The 20,324-nt window shown below is 52.0% G+C and overlaps 1 pseudogene; it reads right to left on the bottom strand.

Annotated features, from left to right (window-relative positions):
- The window catches only part of LOC147124381 (uncharacterized), a 300,576-nt pseudogene extending 280,899 nt beyond the window's left edge, over positions 1-19,677 (bottom strand).
- Between the last annotated feature and the right edge of the window lie 647 nt (positions 19,678-20,324).

The raw sequence follows: 20,324 nt of genomic DNA, 5'->3' as shown, positions 1-20,324 counted from the left end.
GGTACTCCTAAAACAGCCTGGGACCATTTACTGCCTACAGCCCTCAACAGATTTGTTGTTGCAGGTGCCTCTGATGAAACATCCCTAATCAAATAAAAAGATCCCTATTAAAATAGAACTATGCATGGACCTATTGGTCTTATAGTATTTTTTCTCTGTGGGGAAGTAATTTGCCTCAACTTGACAAGCACCCATACTGGAAATCAGGTGCTCACGGAGTGGAGCATCAAAAGCTCACATCATTCCATGAGTCAACACATTGCAGCATTCTTAAAAGTGGCTCTCAACCAATGTATTGGTTAGGATTGTGACTATTACTGTAGCTCTTTCCTCATCATTGCAGATGTAATGAAGCATGCAATGTGCTCCCCAAAGTAATAACAAACCTGAGCCTTTTTCACTCATTCTAGCTTTTGAAATTCAAAACATAAGGAGGTTCTGATTTGAATTTATTTTAAGAGCACTGTACATTCAGAAATGTTGTGCAGTTCTCTATAACTTCTACATTGACTTTATAACATTTAGCCTTAGGAGAGCAGGAGAGCACATTTGGGCCCAGTTTCAAAACATTACAACAGTGACCACACTTCAAAAGTACTTCATTGGCTGTAAAGCGCTTTGGGGCATCCTGAGGTCGTGAAAGATGATATAGAAATGCAAGTCTTTCTTTTATTTTAAATGTATTTTCAATAACTGTTTGATGTCCAGTGCTATTCCAGTCCCGTATTCTGGTAAACTCAAATCACATTGGGCCGGATTTATTTGGTCAGTGGTGAACGAACGGCACCAACCATTTGTTACATTTGCATTTGCTCATAGACTTCTTAATGGACTTTTGCACTGGAAATTCCTGTCAGCCAACTATCGAAAAAGCATAACACCCCCTACAGGGATTTGGGACCTATGTGAACAGGGAAAGCAACTGTGCATCTCTTTAACCAACCAGATTGAAGAATTATTAATGAGCAGCGCAGAATCTGAATTAGGAAATGTCAGTTAGACTATTTAACTCAATGTCAAATCAGGTACAGAAAGCAAAATAAAGAAAGGGAAAGAAAGATGGGATTAAGAGAGAGATAAGAGACAGAAAGAAAAAGTAAAAAATAAAGTTTTAATTTAAATGTTTTTATTTTTTTTAATCTCCAAGAGTAATTATAATCTGAAGGAATGAGACTCCACACTTGTTAAAGTTAATTTTCAGTGCCAAAGAGGTTATTTGGCAGTAATTAAGATTTATCACACTGGAATGTACAAGCCCTAGCTTTTTCTGGGGAGTTTAGTGTGATATATCAGGTAAGTACAGCAACTTCACGCCAATCAATGTATTTCAATTGTGCGTCTCTCAGCAAGATGCCGTTATCACGCAGCTTCTGGAGGAGCAGTGCAACTCGGACAGCAACCTCTAGATTTACACATTTAGCTGTGCATGTGCAGTCGCCGGAAGTTGCTGTCCGATTTATACATTAATAACATTGTTAGCATTACTATTTGTCCACAAAATCCAGCCCTCTGAATTTTATACAATTTATTTTACTTATTCTTTTATGATGATCAGACATAAATTTCTTAGTTAATTTTCTAAGCTGATGTTAGTATTTTAAGGGTTCTTTTGTCTATCTTTTTAAAACCAGAAATAGCATTGCTTGCAGTAAGTAAAAATGTGATACTTGCTGAATTTTGTTAAATAATTTGTTATGGGGTCTTTCGCACATGAATAAACAAAATCAAGAAGGAACAAATCAGCATTGCTTCACTTTTTTAGAAACCTTAATGAAAGCATCCGAAATGTAATCCTCTGAGGACTGCAGTGCCATTTCTGTACCTGAATCAAAATGTAACAAGGTTCTAATTTGAAATAATTTTAAGAGCTCTGTGAATTAAGAAATCCTGTGCAGTTCTCTATAACCTGTATTTTGATTTTATAATATTCAGCATTAGAACAGCGGGAGAGAATGTTTGGACACGGTTTACAAAATATCTGTGATTATGTAAATGTATTTACAATATACATTTCCAGTGCATTTCTTAGATATGACTGATTTGCATTTGTAAGTTACTTTATATTTTCACATTCCAAGCTGTATGAACAAAATATGTGCAGACAGAATTTTCAAACCCAGAGCTACTAAATCAAGTGCCTTTCCACTCTATATGATTTTTTTCTAAATAAAACTGCTTTTCTTCCTTAAGTCCACTTGGACCATTTCTTATTCCCTAAATTCTAGCTGCCATAGTCATAAAATATTTATTGGAATTCTTTTACAGAAAGTTTTTTTTTACTTAAGGTCTACTGTAGCTTAGCTGGACAATTACTGTTGTAAACATTAGATTACCTAATAAAGCTTAGACTCCCTCTCTACTGGATATACAACAGTCACTGAACGCCAAAAATTAATTCATTGTATGTGACACACTTTAATGTATTTCTGAGAGACACGGGTCCTGAATTTCCTCATAGCACAGTTACAGTGCCAGAAAATAATATCATTCACCAGCAGGGAAGTAGCACAAAAATTTCCTGAGTAAGTTAATTTGCATATGAAGTGGCTTTAGTTGTGCCATAATAGTATTGTAAAGGTGCTGTGAGTCGCATCGGCCCCAAGAAATTTCATTGCAGAAGCAGAACAACCTCTGTAAAGTCTGCAGTCTTCCTCAGAGCACTTGGGAGCAACAAGGGAAGGATGCAGAGATTTTTTCTTCACTCCCTTTGCATTCGATCCACTGCACCCACGGCAGCACCATGCCATTTGCTAAATGACTGTGAATGTTTCACAAGAAGACCTGCACGCTCTCCTGGAAGACAGGAGGGACAGACTCCAGGATCTGCCAGGCAGCCAGCTATCCAGGATTGCCAGCCTTGCTGCCTGGAGGGAGATGGCCCAGACATTCAATGCCAGCTTCCTTACACCAAGGACTACACAGCAATGCTGGAAGAAGTGCAATAGCTTGACCAGGGCAGGCAAGGTAAGGTGCAAAGCACTTTATCCCTTTTTTTAATGCCCACTTGGGCACCACCATGCTCTCAACCCTCTTAAAGGAACACTCACACTACTAACCCTGGACAATAATGCTCCGAACGAGAGGTAGCTAGGGACTAGTCGGTGCCTCCACCTCCATGGAAGCACAGGCTGCAGCTCTGGAGCCAATTAGGGACAGATTGGAGCATAGTATTGATCGGGGCTTGCAGACCATGGTCAGTGCCATTCCTTGGGGCTGGATAGATCTGATAGCTGTTGTAGATTAGCTATCCAACAGATCAGTGGGGCTGCAGACCCAGGACCCAGTGGAATGGCAGTGGCTGGAGTCCATGTGCCTCATACTGCCATCTCTCAGGGCTGCAGCAAATGCCATGGCTCCGGCAGTCCCTCTCAGAGCACAATGTCTGTGGATTGTGGCAAGCGAGACCAGGCTATCCAGCAGCTCTCTCCAGGGGTGCAGCCAGCAGTGTCTCACTGTCAGGATGCAGTGCCATGATCCAAGGGCCACCTGAGCCCTATGGCCCTTCTATACAGCATGTGGAGCCACCCATCTCCTGCTAGCCTGGCTCTGAGGTGGCACTTAGAAGCAACCAGATATGAGAAGGTAGGAAATGACGCCTCGTCAGTGTAATGTATATACCTTTAAGGGGGAACTATCTTTCACAGCTCATTTATACTGCAGTACCGGCAGTGACCACACCTGTATATAGCACTGAGTAGTAATCTGTACAGATCAGTTCCCGTGTGAGCCACGTTGAGTAAACACCTGTTGTACCGTTCTCCTGCAGTCTGTGTCTTATTATACACAGACACAACATTGGCGACAAGGCAAGTTCGAACCTACCTGCAACTCTGCATCACCTCCCGGGGGATTCGTTCCTGGAGGTCAGTGGATTGGAGGTCAAGGCCAGAAACTCGGGCGTCGACCACGGGCAACCGCCCAGTCATCCAGCAGAGACTCGAGAATTGCGGGTGAGGCTGTCGAGAGCCAGGCTTGGCTTTCCAGTCGAGGTGGTCCAGCGAAACGGGCTGGCAACAGGTTGTGCGCAGACCCTTCCCAGACAGCGGCGGGCTAGAGCCCGACCGAGCGGCACAGCAAAGGGCCAAGCAGCGTTGATGGGGGAGAGAGAGAGAGGGCAGAGCGCACAGGGCGCAGCCGGTGTTCAGGGGCCGAGCAGCGTCGAAGAGAGGGAGAGAGAGATGCGCAGAAACCCGCGAGGCGCCGCCATTGCCACGAGGACCGCCGAGAGCGGCGTTGGCAGCAGCGCAGGAGAAGCGCGCGAAACCGACAGGGCGCCGCCATTGCCACAAGAACCGCTGGGAGCGGCGTTGGCAGCAGCGGGGGAGGAAAGAAAGAACAGGAGGTGCCATTTTAAGCCATTGGGAGATGCCATTTTAAACCACACCCAAAATGCCGAAGAGTGGCAGTATCACCGCGTTTGACAATGAAGTCGAAGATTGGACTACATATGTCGAACGAATAGAGGTATACTGCAAGGCAAATGAGGTGTCAGATGACAAGAAAGCATTGGTATTGTTAAATTTAATGGGTGCAAAGACGTATGGTTTATTACGAAATCTAGTAACCCCAACGAAGCCAATGGAAAAGATTTTTGAAGACATAGTAATGATACTACAGGAACATTTAAACCCCACACCGCTGCTGATAGCAGAAAGATTCAAGTTTCACAAACGGAACCAGCATAAGGATGAAAGCAATGCTGATTATTTAACAGAACTGCGCAAACTATCGAAACACTGCCAATTTGGAGCGGGACTGGCAGATACCTTAAGGGACAAGTTTGTGTGTGGGCTTCAAAGTGAAGGAACCCAGAAACGGCTTTTATCTGAAAAGGACCTTACGCTGGAAAAGGCTTTCAGCTTTGTGGTATCATATGAAGCAGCAGCACGGGGCGCTGCAGAGATACAACAGAGACCGCAAGAATATGGCACAAACGAAATGTCATATAGAACAGAGAAGTGCTATTGCTGCGGCAGAACAACACATGACCAGAATGATTGCTGGTTCAAAGACAAAGTGTGCAGACAATGTGGAAAAGTAGGACACATAGCATGAGTCTGCAGGTCGGGAAAGAAAACCAGCAATAAGAAACCTACCAAAGAAAAGTACAAGAAGGTACATAAGATGACGGAGAATAGTTCAGACGAACAAAAGAGTGATAACGACTCCGAAAGCAGGGAACTGAGTTGTCTGAAACTACATAATGTGATCACAACGGAGGATCACCGAACCATTTGGGTCACTCTCAAGATAGCAGGAGTCCAGGTAAAGATGGAATTGGACACAGGATCAGCCCTAACAGTCATAAACCGACGGGACTACGAGCGGCTATTCTCACACATACCCTTGAGAGACACAAAAATTATTTTGAAGACGTACACGGGGCAAAAAGTTTACCCCAAAGGAAAAATAAGGGTGACCGTTATATATAACGGTAAGGAAACACCAAAACTAGACCTGTATGTATTGCAAGATGGAGGACCACCATTACTGGGACGTGAATGGATCTGGAAAATACAACTGGATTGGCATTCCATACAGGCACTGACTGTGGCTGACAAAAAGGATGACGATTTCACACCTGGGCGACTGTCAAAGATCCTAACTGACGTGAAAGAAGTGTTCCAGCAAGGACTCGGAACACTAAAAGGCATGACAGCGATGATTAAAATTGAAGAAAATGCAAGCCCAAAATATTTTAAGACCAGACCGGTACCTTATGCGATCCGCCCAGCCGTCGAAGCAGAGCTGGAGAGTCTGGAACATTCAGGTGTACTGTCCAAGGTAGACTGGAGCGAGTGGGGTACACCCATTGTCCCTGTGATGAAAAAGCCATTGAGCAGCACGCCTGGGGAACAAAGGAAGGTTCGCATCTGTGGGGACTTTAAGGTAACAGTGAACCCGGTCCTTCACACTGTACAATATCCACTTCCGCGGATTGAAGATATTTTCGCCTCGCTATCTGGAGGGAAACGCTTCACTAAGATTGATCTGGCCCAGGCGTATCTGCAAATGGAGGTAGAAGAAGCATCAAAAAAATACCTCACAATCAACACCCATAAAGGTTACTACCAATACAACTGGCTGGTATTCGGGGTAGCATCTGCTCCGGCTATTTGGCAGAGGGCAATGGAACAAGTCCTGCAAGGGATCCCAGGGACCCAGTGTTATTTGGACGATATCCTGGTCACGGGCGAAAATGACAGTGATCACCTTGCCAACCTGGAGCAGGTGCTCACTAGATTGCAGGAATATGGGCTCCGAGCTAACCGCCCCAAATGTGAGTTTTTTAGAAAACAGATCTCGTATTGTGGCCACGTTATCGATAAAGAGGGGTTACATAAGTCCCCAGAGAAGATTGAGGCAGTAGTCAAGGCTCCAGCACCGGAAAATGTGTCACAACTGAGGTCGTTCCTCGGGCTAGTAAACTACTACCATAAGTTCTTGCCAAATGTGTCTACAATACTACAACCACTGAACACCCGACTGCAAACTGGGGTGCCATGGAAGTGGAGTGACAAATGTAGACGAGCTTTCCAGAAGAGCAAAACACTAATCACATCGAAAGAGGTATTGGCCCATTACAACCCGGCATTACGAATTCAGTTGGCATGTGATGCGTCACCCTACGGCATTGGAGCGGTGCTGTCGCACAAATTCTTGGATGGCTCGGAGAGGCCAATAGCCTTTGCGTCACAATCACTAATCTCAGCCGAGCGTAACTACGCCCAGATTGACAGGGAGGCCCTCAGCCTAGTGTGGGGAGTGAAAAAGTTCAATCACTATCTGCACGGGCAGAAATTCACCTTGCTAACTGATCACCAGCCTCTTGTCTCCATTTTTAATCCGAGGAAGGGCGTTCCGGTGATGACTGCGCAACGACTACAAAGATGGTCACTTTTTCTAGGGGCGCACCACTATGAGATTGAATATAAGGGCACGAAACAGCATGGAAATGCTGATGGGCTATCACGCCTGCCACTGCCTACTGCGGAGGAAGCACCAGCAGTGGATTCTGTCAAAATATTCCATTCGACTATAGTTGAATACCTACCGGTAACTAACGCTTGTATCGAAAAGGAAACCCAAAATGACCCGACACTGTCTCGGGTATATGATTTGACGGTGAAGGGATGGCCAGCACATGGCGACTCACTGTTGCCAGCATTCTCGACAAGGATAGAACAGCTGTCAGTGTTCCAGGGGACCTTGATGTGTGGATCCCGAGTGGTAATTCCACCCAAGTTAAGGGATAGAGTGCTCAATGAGCTTCATGAGGGTCATCTGGGAGGGGTAAAAATGAAAAGCCTAGCCAGGGCTTATGTGTGGTGGCCGGGAATCGATAAACAAATCGAGGACCTGACCAAGAGCTGCTCAGGATGCCAGAAAGTCCAAAATGCACCACCACAGGCCCCTCTACACCCATGGGAGTGGCCCTCATCTCCATGGCAACGGGTGCATATTGATTTTGCTGGTCCATTCATGGACTCAATGTTTTTAATAGTCGTGGATGCGCACTTGAAATGGCCTGAGGTCATCAAAATGTCCTCCACCACCACGGAGAAAACTATTGCAGTCCTACGTGTAAGATTCGCGAAATTTTCATTAATTAATCACGCAGGAAAATAGGGTTAATACAACAGCTTTATTGACCAAAAGAAGCTTATACAGAGAAACCTTTGATAAAAGGGCACACAAAATGGCCGCCAGACCTCGTGACCAGCTTCTGGGACCATTTGAATTTCTGTTACTGCAAGCCAGACAGGCTTGTGGATTGAGGACATTAAAAGCCCGCGGAAACCAGTTTCGGGAAGCCGAAACTCATGGAACTGAGCATACATATTGATTAGATTATAAGTACAGGACAGATTTGGGTGGCAGGATGAGACCCATCAAGAAATGGGCGGACGATTGAACGAACGCTTTAAACCCATTACACTGTACAAAGAGAAGCCGTTTAACAGCCATCCAGGGAAATCGCCAGACCGATCAATATACAAACCAAGTTACGGTAACAAAGCAAAGACATTATCGGCCCAGGAAGGCCAGTTAAGCTATCACCGACTCCCGTTATGAAGACAAAACACCCCTGCAGAGAGTTCTGCCCGCCAATATTACAAAGACAGGACTATGATTTGGCGGGAGATAAGAATGTTCCAAAAGGGTCTAACTGTGGATTGAGTAAAGTCCATCGGTACGCTTCGGGACAGACTCTTCGGTTAGAAAGCACTTCGGTTCGGACCTTCGGAACAATTTCGGTTCGGAACGTGTTCGGTGTTCGGCCAGGCAAGGCCCGGCCACGACGAGAAGACGACGAGAAGAATTCGGCTTGGAAGCCAGCTCGGCCAGGCAAGGCCCGGCCACGACAGGAAGACGACGAGGGAGGCCCGGGTACTTTTGTCGGGAGATCATCGACGACCCAGGTCGGAGAAGAAGACACTCAGGGCCCAGGTACCCCAGTTCTGCTCCACCGTTGGAGAAATCAGAAGGACAATTCTGATTGTATAAAGAGTCATTTCGGAACCAGCGTCCCGCCCCGGGGAAGACCATCGGGAGATCATCGACGAACCTGGCTGGAGAAGAAGACACTCAGGGCCCGGTATTCCAGTTCTTCAACATCACATCGGCGAGCGCTCATCGCAGGAGAACCAGGAGGAAAACAAGCTGCGCCAGAAGCTTCCAAACCCACGTGACGATGGAAAGCTGTATCGAAAGGCTGCAAAGCCTTTTTCGCAATTCTTAAAGTGGTGAGCATGATCCCGAGTCCCTCAAATCGAAACTTAGTTAGGTTTAGGGGAGGGGGTTAAGGGTAATTGTAATGTGTTACCCCTTTTACGATGTGCTGTGTGTTCCCCATTTCTATAGAGTTAAGTTTATAGATGTGTGCATGCTTGTAGTTGCTTTAATCTGTGCATATGACATGTATTTTATAATGCTGCAAACTGTTCAATAAAGGCATCCATTTCGTGCTATTCGACCTGGACTATTGAGTTTTTCTGCACTATAGCTCCCTGCACCTAAGTCCAAGGTCTAGAACCGTAGGGGCGAGTGGGTCGAACCACTCACGGGTAATTATTGCAAGAAGCCTGGCAGGAGACCAGAGCAAGCAAGAGAAACCCCCTACAGAGATGGCGACCACGGCAGGACCTTGGCAGCAGGAATGTAGTGTTTTAGATCAAGGTCTGAATAAACGAAATGTGATGGATGAGAGAATAGCGGATTATGTTTTTGGAAAGGTAAACCTTACAAAACAGTGGATATCCGACCTATTAAGAGATAGGCGCCCGCTAGACGCAGCCATCAAGTGGACAGAAAGCAAAGAGCACAAAAGATCTGTAGAAAAAGCGGTCTGGCTGATGTGTTACAAGAAGCAAGTCCAGCTTTTGGACCAAGTCGTTGTAGCACAGACGGCCCAGATCAAAGGGTTACTAGCAGAAGTAGAGGAAAAGGTTGCGGGAGGAAAGAGACTGATTGCATCACTCAACGCGCTGAATCAGGAACATCACTCCGTAACCACTCGCCATGAGGCCAAGATAGATTACTTGGAGTGTCAGGTCACTGAGGCCAAGTCCAGTGAAGGAAGAATAAGAGACAGGTGTGTCTGCCTAGCTCAGCAGGTAAAGACACAGGAGGAGAGTATTCTGGGAGCTAGAGCAGTGTACAAGATGGCCATCGAGGATAGGTCTGAGAACGCCGACCATAGTGCTTGCCAAAGGGAGCTAGAGGACCTGAGAATGGCCCTAGCGAAGGCAAACGGCTTGGTGTGTCTCATAAACCCACCGGCGAGCCATCTACAGTTAGCCAGGGAATCCAAAAGACCGATTCCGCCAGAGGCAGTTTGGGTACCAACCACCGAGCCCTCGGCACCTCCCAGATATAGTGAGTCTTGGGTTAGGGGGGAGGAAATGGTGGAGTTAGACGAAGAGATTCCTGAGGTAGAGCAACCCAGGTAGTAGGGTCAAAGCCGGCACCGATGTGTCCCGCTCGACACCAGAGGCTCGGTCCGGACAACGACAATGGCGATGACGGACCCCTCGTGAATCAGATCGTAATGCCCCACAGCGCACAACAGCTAAGGGCAATGATAAGCCACATCCCAAAACTCTCCGAGTCAGGAGATCCCTCCGTCCATTTTAGGGACGTGGAGCAGACCGCAGCAGTTAATGACTGCGACGGGGTAGAGCAGTCCAGAATGCTGCTGTTCTCCCTGGACAGCTCGATCCTCCAGTGTCTCTCTGACGAGAGCAAGAGAGGGCACAGGGTGTGTGAGGATTTACGGGACGAGGTCATGGAGGTTATGGGGGAAGATGATGGAAGTCCGTTCCTCCGATTGGGTAGGACGGTACAGCTAGAGGGAGAGCCCCCACGGGTTTTCGCCGGAAGGTTGTGGCCAGTATATCGGCGCAGCTGCCCGGGCGGGCCGGCCCGGGACATGCTGGACGCTGGTCAAAGGGCTCATTGGCTCCGGTGCCTGGTCACCAATTGCTTGCCACAGGTGAGGGAGCAGGCCAAAACATGGTTTGACCCCAATAACCCCCGCTCCACGGAGGAGATAGTACTTGATCAGCTCACGATAGGTTACAGGAACAGCAGGAGTAAGGAAGTGCCTCCCCCGAAGGGAAAGGTGCATGAGGTGAGGCCTGCAGCTCCTGTTAAAAGAGAGTGGCATCAGGAGGGGAATCGCCCTCCCCAAGCCAAGAATAGTTGTTACGGGTGTGGGAAGGAAGGTCACTGGCGCCGGGACTGTAAAAATCCCTGGAAGGATTTAAAGGGAAAAGCTCCCCCAGCCCCAGCCCAAACGCCCATCCGGGAGAAAGGAGCCGATGTGTCAATCCATCCCGATGCGATCGAGTCAGTTTTAGAGGCAATGCGGTCTCTAATGACCTCGCAGGGGAAGGTGGCAGTCGCCAACGGCCCTGTTGCTCCCCCAGCCCCAACCGCAGTGCCCCAATGACTAAAGCCCGTGCAGCCCGTCTACCTGTGTCTGCTCCGATATGACGCGTGGAGAAGACCCCTTGTGGAGATGGAGGTAGAGAAGGAAAAGGGTAGTTACCTGTTGGATACGGGGGCATCATGTACCGTGATCCACACAGCTAAACCTTTTGCCTCACCTCTGTCTACCCAGGCTCCATTCTCATTAGCAGGTTTCACAGGCAAAGAGCAGGCTGGCGCGTTCTCCATCCCGCTCTCCATTCATTTGGGAGCACTCCACACCACATGGACGTGTATCCTGATGAAGTGGAACGAGGGGGGTGGTAAAGGCATCCTCGGGTCTGATTTCTTGGTGGAATACGGGATCCTCGTGGACCTTAGAAATCACTGTCTCTGGGGAGCCGAGAATGGGTTAGGCAAGGTAGTCGTGATCCCAGAGAAGGGAGGAAAGGGGACCCTGTGCACCATGAAGCCGTCAGGAGGTTACGACCTCGAGCTTATGGTCGCAGACGTCCCAACGGACTTGCAAGCGTTTGTGTCGGACAATCTGACCGCATTTGCCACCCACAAGCACGACTGTAGAAGGGTCACCGGGTTTGAGGTCAGCGTAGACGGGGACCCCATGATCCGACCCCAAAAGCAGTATAACTTCCCCAAGGAAGCAGAACCCGACATGGAGACAGCAATATCTTCATTGGTGCAGCAGGGCATGTTGAGGCCGATAGCCACTCACGTGAACTCCCCATTATGGCCGGTAAGGAAGCCGGACAATTCATGGAGGGCCACGGTGGACTACAGAGTCCTCAACAGTAACATCCCAGCCTGCGCGCCCACGGTAGCAGCAGTTGCCGACCTAATAGGGAGTATTCCAGCATCCGCGACCACGTTCACGGTGCTGGATATCTCGAGCGGTTTTTGGTCCATTCCGTTGCGGCGGGAGGATCAGTACAAGTTTGCCTTTACCTTTAAAGGGCAACAGTACACTTGGAACTGCTTGCCACAGGGTTTCCACAACAGCCCCAGCATTTTCCATCAGTGCATGGCAGGAAGTTTAAAGGAATTTAGCCAGCCCAATCAGATAGTGCAGTATGTGGACGACTTGCTCCTGTTCACGGATTCAAAGGAGGAGCACGGCCCACTATTAGCCAAATTATTGGAGCTACTGGAAAGGAAGGGTTTTAAAGTAAACCCAAAGAAAGCACGGATTGGCCAGCAGGAGGTGAAATTCCTGGGTCTGACCATCCGCGCTGGGGAAAGAGCCATAGATAAGGCTAGGCGGGAATCGGTGCAAGATTTGCCGATTCCTAACACAGTAACGGGTGTGAGGTCCTTTTTGGGACTGACCGGGTACTGCAGAGACTTCATCGAGGACCGCTACTCCGACTCTTACACAAGGGAGTCGAGTGGTCTTGGGACGAGGGTTGTCAGGCAGCATTCGAGAAGTTGAAGAGGGACCTGCAGACCGCGCCAGCCCTAGGGGCCATAGATGGGGGGGAGGAGTTTTTCCTGGAAGTAGCCGCCAGTGGAGACAGCCTGAGTGCCGTGCTGCTCCAGGAGCGACACGGCAAGCTGAGGCCGGTGGTCTACTCCTCCAGGGTGCTTACGGATGTGGAGAGGAGTTTTTCCAATTGCGAACGGCATCTCCTGGCCACGCATTGGGCTGTGAACAGATCAGCGATCTTCACAGGAACCTCTCCCATCACTCTCCTCACCCACCACACACCCACAAAGATGCTTCTGGATGGAACGATTAAGGATGGGACCGTAAGCAGCGCTCGAATTGCGCGCTGGACCCTCCTCCTTTCCCAGATGGATCTCAAGGTTAGAGGTCTTTGCGAGCCGAAGCTCGTGGCCAACATGGTATATCCCGGAACAGCCCATCGGTGTTCCGTCGAAGGGGTATGGGAGGTCAACATAGGTTTACGGGCCGGGATACACCCCACAGGCTGCGAGATCTACGTAGACGGTTCCAGCACGGTATCTGCTGGCGAACGACTCACAGGGTGTGGAGTTTATGACCCCGCGGCAAACATTGCCCTGGCGATTAGGCTCCCCAGCACTATAAGCGCACAGCAGGCTGAACTGTCCGCGGTGGCGTACGTGGTTACCCACCCCGAGATCTTCCCAACCCCATACACGATTTGCTCGGACAGCATGTTCACATGCAATTCGTGTACGGAATACCTGGCCATTTGGTCTCGTCGCGGATATACCTCCGCGGACAGACGACCTTTAACAGTTAAGCCCTTGCTGGAAAAGATCCTGGCAGCAGTGGGGGAGGAAGGGGAGGTGTTCATCCACAAGGTGAAGGCTCATTCCACCACAGAACCCCGCAGTCAGGGTAACCAGCAGGCGGATGCGCTAGCCAGGGAGGGTGCCCGCAACGGCATTTTCTGGGACCCCTATGGACCCGGACCCGTGGCAGCGATCCGAGGCAGGGAGGGGACTCCAGGGAACACAAGGGTGACACCACCCCTAGACCTAAAGACCGTCCAAACCCTGGATCCCGCCCTGAAAACAGTCCTCAATGCTATTGCTGAGGGCAAGCAGGTAGAGGGTCCGTACAGTACGGCAGCCCTCTCCGTCAAGGAAGGCATGTTGTTCCGGGAGGAACAGTGGGTTGTGCCGTAGCAGCACCAGAGGGAATTCCTTCAGCTGGCCCATGAGGGTCCAGGGGCAGGACACCCCAGGCCTGAGGTTACCTGGCAACGGGTAGAGCAGGCGGGATGGTGGCCGGGACTTCGAGACGATGTCCGCGAGTTCTGTGCAAGCTGTCTTGTGTGCGCTGCAAACAACCCAGACCCCCAGAAAAGGAAGGTGCCCATGGGGCACATCAGGAGGGCAGAGGGACCATGGCAGTCGATACAGGTCGACTACATAGGGCCCCTGCCCACCGCCCAGGGAGGCTATAAGTACTGCCTTGTCCTGGTGGATGTGTTTACCAAGTGGGTAGAAGCCTTCCCGTGTAGAACAGCTACGGCGCTGGGTACTGCCAAGATCACTGCCAGTGTTCTCACGGTGGGGGCTCCCCCGGTTTGTTGAGTCTGACCGAGGGAGTCATTTCACCGGCCAAGTGATGCAGAACACCCTCATGCTCTTGGGCATTGAAGGGAAGTGGCACGTAGCCCACAATCCCCAGTCATCCGGGATTGTTGAACGCATGAACCGGACCCTCAAGGAAAAGCTGAGGAAAGAGGCAATGGGCTCGCCCCAGAAGTGGGCGGAGATCCTGCCTCTAGTCCTCATGGGGATCCGGGCCAGCCAGTCCAAAAGTACGGGGCACTCCCCGCACGAGTTAATGACTGGGAGGATCATGCGAACACCCACCCATGTACTAGCCCCGGTGCTCACTGAGGGCCTGCTCCAAGAGGTGAATCGGGACAAGTTCGTCCAAACCCTTTTGGAGCGCCTGAAACAGGTTTATGGGCAAGCGGCTGAGAACATGGGGAGACAGCATCAGGGCAATCGACTGTTGCTGGAACCCCGTAAGAAGCAAGAGTGGGAAGTCGGAGACCAGGTCATGGTTAGGAGCTATGCCTGAGTAGGGAGTCTAGAACCACTGTACATGGGGCCCTACAGCATTGTAGACAAGGCCAGCCCCATGGTGTACGCAGTGAAGGTGCCCCGATGTACTAAATGGTTTCACATTAACCAGTGTAAACTGTTTAAGCCGGGTTCACAAGGGCCAACAACAGAGGCCAGGTCTGAGGACAGAAATCCTCAGCCTGAGACAGGGTCACAGACCACACAGGCTGGAACTGTAGCCTGCGTAAGGGGAGGAGTCATCCCATCGGAGTGGGAGGTCTCCCCGTTAGTTTGGGATTCGGACGAGGAAGAGCCCGAAAAGCTCGACCCCGCCCCTGAACCGATCACGGAGGAGGGGGAGTCGGAGGACGAAGGTCCCGCCCCCGACTCGAGCATAGGGGAGGTAGGGATTGGGGGCGGAGACTCACCACCTGTGGGGACAGGTGGGGTGGAGTCGGATGCCACGGATCCCAGCCCCAGGGGGGCGGAGCCTGAGGGAAGGGAGCCGGAGTCGGCAGCTGTGGTGGGACCACAGGCTGCGACGGTGAAGGTCCCGATCCCCGGTCCGTTAGCTCTGGGGGCCTCGTCCAAGGTGCGCCCTCGTAGGTCGGCTCGGACGCCTCAGCCCAGAAAGTATTGGCCAGATCCTCCTTACTTCCCCCAACATCGATCCAGGGTAGCCCAGGAAAGACACGATTCCCGTTCAGCAGCGACACGCTGTGGGGGATCAAAGCCGAAGGTCAGTGCAGCCCCGCCACAGGGAGCGGCACGCTGCAGCCCTCACAGGAATTAGGTAGGCCGCCCGAAGGAGGGCGGCGCTGTACATAAGTTTAGGTATGTTAAGTTTAGTTAATGATAAGTTAAGTTAAGTAATTTTAATGTTAGTTTAAGGCATGTAGGCCTAGAAATTCAGTTGCGTGCGCCAGCCGTTAGCGCCTTAAGAGGAGTAGACTTCGAGCGCTAGGCACTTAGCGGCCGGGCGCAGCGCGATCTGCGCCTACGCCCAACTTCAGTAGACATTTAGCGCCGGCGCAAAGTGTTTGCGCGCGCTCAGCTGCGCGCGCAGCTTATGACGTCATTTTGTCGTGCAACGCCCTTTGTGCACCCCAAACAGGAACTTCAGTCGCGCCCACCCAATGTGGGCGTGGCGGTGCTAAGAACTGTGAAGTGGAACGCAGCAGAGGCCCTGCGGGTCTCGGGGAGCGCTAATTAAAGGGCACTTATACTGAACTATAAAGGCCAGCCATTTTGCTGCAATGACTTTTGTGCAACGGATTTCTGGACAGAGACCAAGGAAGAGACCTTACTGATTTGGCCCAACATAGGAGAGGTATTTTTGGCTTCTGGCCAGAGCTTGGAAATTTGCCTCATTGTGATTTCATTGTTTGCCAGTATATTATGGGGGCTGCATGGGGTGCCAACCCTCAGTTCCAGCATTATGTGCGAAGGGCTCGCAGACGCTGTGTGAGAGGGGCAGCCATGCCTAGACGCAGAGGGGGCATCAGGCGTCGGCAACATAGGCCTTACCCACTCAGGGAATACCGCCAGCAGGTGTCCTATCTCACCATGACTGCCGCGCAGTGTGTTAAGAGGCTGCGCTTCAGAAGGGAGGTGGTTGCAGAGATCTGCCAGCTGCTTCACAGAGATCTGCGTCCACAGCTGATGTGCAGGACATCTCTGTCGGTGGAAGTGAAGGTCACGGTGGCTCTGAACTTTTATGCAAGCAGCTCCTTCCAAGCCGCTGCTGGGGACATAGCTAACATATCCCAGTTCGCCGTGCATCGCTGCATCCGGCAGGTCACCGATGCCCTTTTCACAAGGAGACACCAATTCATCTCCTTCCCCATGACCCTGGAGAGGCAGGAGCAGCGTGCAGTCAGATTTGCGAGGATCGCGGACTTCCCCATGGTGCAGGGCGCCATTGACTGCACTCATGTGGCTTTGCGGGCACCTATCGACAATGCCGAGGATTACCGCAACCGGAAGGGCTACCATTCCCTCAATGCACAGCTGGTGTGTGACAACAGGCAGCGCATCCTAGCTGTCAATGCCCGCTTTCCAGGCAGCAGCCACGATGCATTTATCCTGCGCCAGACTACTGTGGCTGACATGTTCCAGGCACAGACTCCCCCAAGAGCATGGCTTATCGGGGACAAAGGCTATCCTTTGTGTACATGGCTCATGACCCCGCTCCGCGCGCCCAGGACCCCTGCTGAGGAGGCATACAACGAAAGCCATCAAGCCACAAGGAACATCATAGGGCAAACGATTGGCGTCCTCAAGCAACGGTTCCGCTGCCTGGATCGCTCCGGCGGATCTCTGCAGTATTCGCCGGATAGAGTCTCCCAGTTCGTCGTCGTTTGCTGCATGCTGCACAACCTGGCTATCCGCAGGACTCAGGCACTGCCACCTCACGTTGGACCACCACCTCAGGAGGAGGAGCAGGAGGACCATGAGGAGGAGGAGGAGGAGGAGTACCAGCCCAGGAGGGAGCCACAAGGTCCAAGGGCCGTCCGTCGGCGGCTTATTGAACGACACTTCTAGGCCCCCTGTCAGGGAATGGCTTGTGGCAATGAAGGGACATGAATGCAGCCGCTCCACAAGCCCTCAGCCGGTTAACGCAACAACCACTTCAAACATCAAACATGGACAAGCTGAATAAAGAAAAAGCTTTATTGAACAAACTCAGGGCCCTTCCCACATGAAACCCAAAAACAGACAACACCCCCAAAAAACAGTCAAACACATGACTCACTCCCACAACCTGGGGAGGAATAACAAAACTTTTCCATCCAAATGGCCTTCATCCTCGGCCTTACCAAAACAACCACCCCCATAGACAACACAACCACCCCCATATAAAAAAACATTTGGCAACACCCTCTACTTTGTGTGCCGAGAGGGCGAGTCCTTGTCCAGCCTTTTCCGGCCCCTGGCCGACCTGCTGCTCCGCCTCAACCTGAGCCCTGTGGGTGCTGCAAGGCTGGGGGAAGGCTCCTGAGGGGCACATGGCGTGACGGCAGATGCCCTTGGGGGTCGGCCTAGACGAGCTCTGGCCCTCGAGGGGCCGGCTGCTAGCTGCTGCAGCTGTGGCTGGGCAGCATCAGTCTCTCCAGCAGCTCGTGGCAGCTTCACTGGGGGAGTGGCAGTGGCGGCTGCAGCAATGGGGGCAAGCTGGCTGATGCCAGGCACTCGCTGCTCGCCTGAGACACTGGCACTCGGCCGGGCTGGCACTGCAGCAAGTGCAGCAATCTGCTGAAGGCCAGACCGCTGTGCTGCTGCAGCGCGGCGGGTGCCCTGGCGATGCCTGGCTGACACAGCGAGTGTGGCAGCAGTGAGTGCCCGTACTGCCCTGGTCTGTGCCCGCATCAGACCAGCCAGTGACTGCACGGCACCACTGATCAACTGGCCACTCGCTGCCTGTGCTGCCCTGAAGTCGTCCCGACTCGCGTCCTGTGCTGCCCTGAATTCAGCCCGACTCGCGTCCTGTGCTGTCCCGAATTGCTCGAAACCCCTGGCCTGTGCTGCCCCGAGTTGCTCGAAACCCCTGGCCTGTGAGGCCCCGAAATCGGACACACTATGAGCCAGGGACTCGATGGCCTCAGGCAACCGTGCCACAACCCCCATGAACTCGGTGTGCAGGCGATCCGAGTCCGCGGACATTTGATCGAGGAGGCGCACCTCCTGGGCGAGGACCGTCTCCGGACTGGAGGCCGGACTCTCCCTCTGGGGAGAAGGCCGCCGAGCTGCCCGACCCTTCCCACGTGGCTGGACGCCACTGGGCCCAGCAACTACACTCCCCTGCAACACTTCCCCCCTCTGGGGAGAAGGCCGCCGAGCTGCCCGACCCTTCCCGCATGGCTGGACGCCACTGGGCACAGGAACTACACTCCCCTGCAACACTTCCCCACTCTGGGGAGAAGGCCGCCGAGCTGCCCGACCCTTCCCGCGTGGCTGGACGCCACTGGGCACAGGAGCTACACCCCCCTCCGACACTTCCCCCTGGCTCTCCTCCAGGGAAGACGTGTCCCCTCCATTGCCATCCCCTGGCGCGGATGAGGGTTCCCCCGATGGGCCGCCTTCCTCTTGCTCCTCCTCGTCCTCCTCTTCCGAGGGACTGTCACTGGCAGCTTCAGGGACCTCCTCCTCACCATCTGAAAGCAGGAAGGCACAAGAGTAGCTTTAGAGTGAGGACAGGGCGTCAGCGAGGGAGGCATGAGTGGTGGCATTCAGCGCATTGGTCGGACAGTGGCAAAGGATGTAGATCTGAAGCGCAAGGGGAACGAGAGAGGTCCAAAAGGTCATGTCCTTACCATTGGGGCCCAGCACAGGGTCGGCATCTCCACATGCAACGGGGCCAATCAGCCGGCCACCCATGAGTCGACCCACGCGCTCCTCCAGGTCACTGAGCTGCTGGAACTGGGGACGGCCTCCCCCGGTGTCAGCCCGGCTCCTCAGATTCTGGGCCAGCTTGGCCTGCAAGAGAAAGGACGGCCTCTAAGTACAGTGTGGTGCCCTGTTGTTGTGTGCACTGCCTCCCATGGTCGAATAGCTTGGCCAGTGTGGTGCCCTGTTGTTGTATGCACTGCCTCCCATGGTCGAATAGCTTGGCCAGTGTGGTGCCCTGTTGTTGTATGCAGTGCCTCCCATGGTCAAATAGCTTGGCCAGTGTGGTGCCCTGTTGCTGTATGCACTGCCTCCCATGGTCGAATAGCTTGGCCAGTGTGTAAAGTGCAGAAAGTGCAATTGATGTTCATGCCAGTGCCATAGCTGCGGGAGGAGGGATGGCCATTAGGGCTTTGAGGTCCCTTTGCCCATAATGTGAGGTGCACATGCAAGGATGAGGAGGACACTGGAAAGGGTACTCACCCTGACAATCCGAGTGAGGTCGTTAAACTTTTTCCGGCATTGGACACCGGTCCTGGGGACATCGCAGGTGGCTGTGACCCTCTGGGCGACATCCCTCCAGGCTTTCCTGTACACCCTGGTGGCAGGCTTCTTGCCACTGTCCGGGAACAAGATATGGCGTCTCCTCTCCAAAGCCCTAACCAGCACCTTTAAATCATGGGCAGAGAAGCGCTGCGCTCGCTCACGGGCCCTCTGCATTCTTCCTGGCGCTATTTCTCTCCAGCAGCAGTGTTTAGGCCTAGCTGGAGGGCTGCAGTATCCAGGGCGTGGCAGCAGACCAAGTCGACCCTTCCCCCTTTAAGAGCTGGCCGGCGCCAGGGTGTCTGCTGTCAATCAAGAAATGACCGCACCTGCGCTGCGCCCGGCCTCGGCGGTATCACTCTGCACCGCCGGCTTAGCGCCTAAAGATAGCCGTGCATCGCCAGTTTTAGTGCTCGAGCAAACTCCTTGGCCAAAGCTACTGAATATCGGCGAAGTGGCCTCCACTTTGCGCCGGGCGCAAACTTTAGCGGCCGCCCGACTTTACCGCCCCAAAAGTGGCTATACTGAATTTCTAGGCCGTAAAGTTTAAGATGATGGGGATGTTTTAAAAGATAGTTTTCAAAGTCTGCCCAGTATGTGTGTTTGTTTGGAAGCAGGGTCAAGGGACCCGAGCGTTCGTTTAATTAGGCCAGCGCCTATTGGGAGCCTGGCTACATCATCTTATCGGTTACAGAAACCAGGAATACAATGGAGAGGATTCTCGTGGTGCTCGCGGCGATCGGGTGCGGGCTGGCCTACCGAGGCCGCACCAAGGACGTCGTTGTGTTCGGATGCTCCGGGGACACAGCCCCCATCGCGACGGATGGGACGGGGAAGCGAGAGGTTGAGGAAACCGCCACCTACTTCCACCAAGGGAGATGGCCAGGATGGCTGGGGTCGAATTCTACAGAATACTCCAGCAAATCCAGGTTTGCCTA

The sequence above is a fragment of the Somniosus microcephalus genome, chromosome 1 (assembly GCF_052327205.1).
Source record: "Somniosus microcephalus isolate GS21.2 chromosome 1, FLI_Smic_1.0, whole genome shotgun sequence".
NCBI classification, from domain to species: domain Eukaryota; kingdom Metazoa; phylum Chordata; class Chondrichthyes; order Squaliformes; family Somniosidae; genus Somniosus; species Somniosus microcephalus.
Note: the sequence above shows the minus strand (reverse complement) of the source record. Positions and strands in the feature narration are given on the sequence as shown.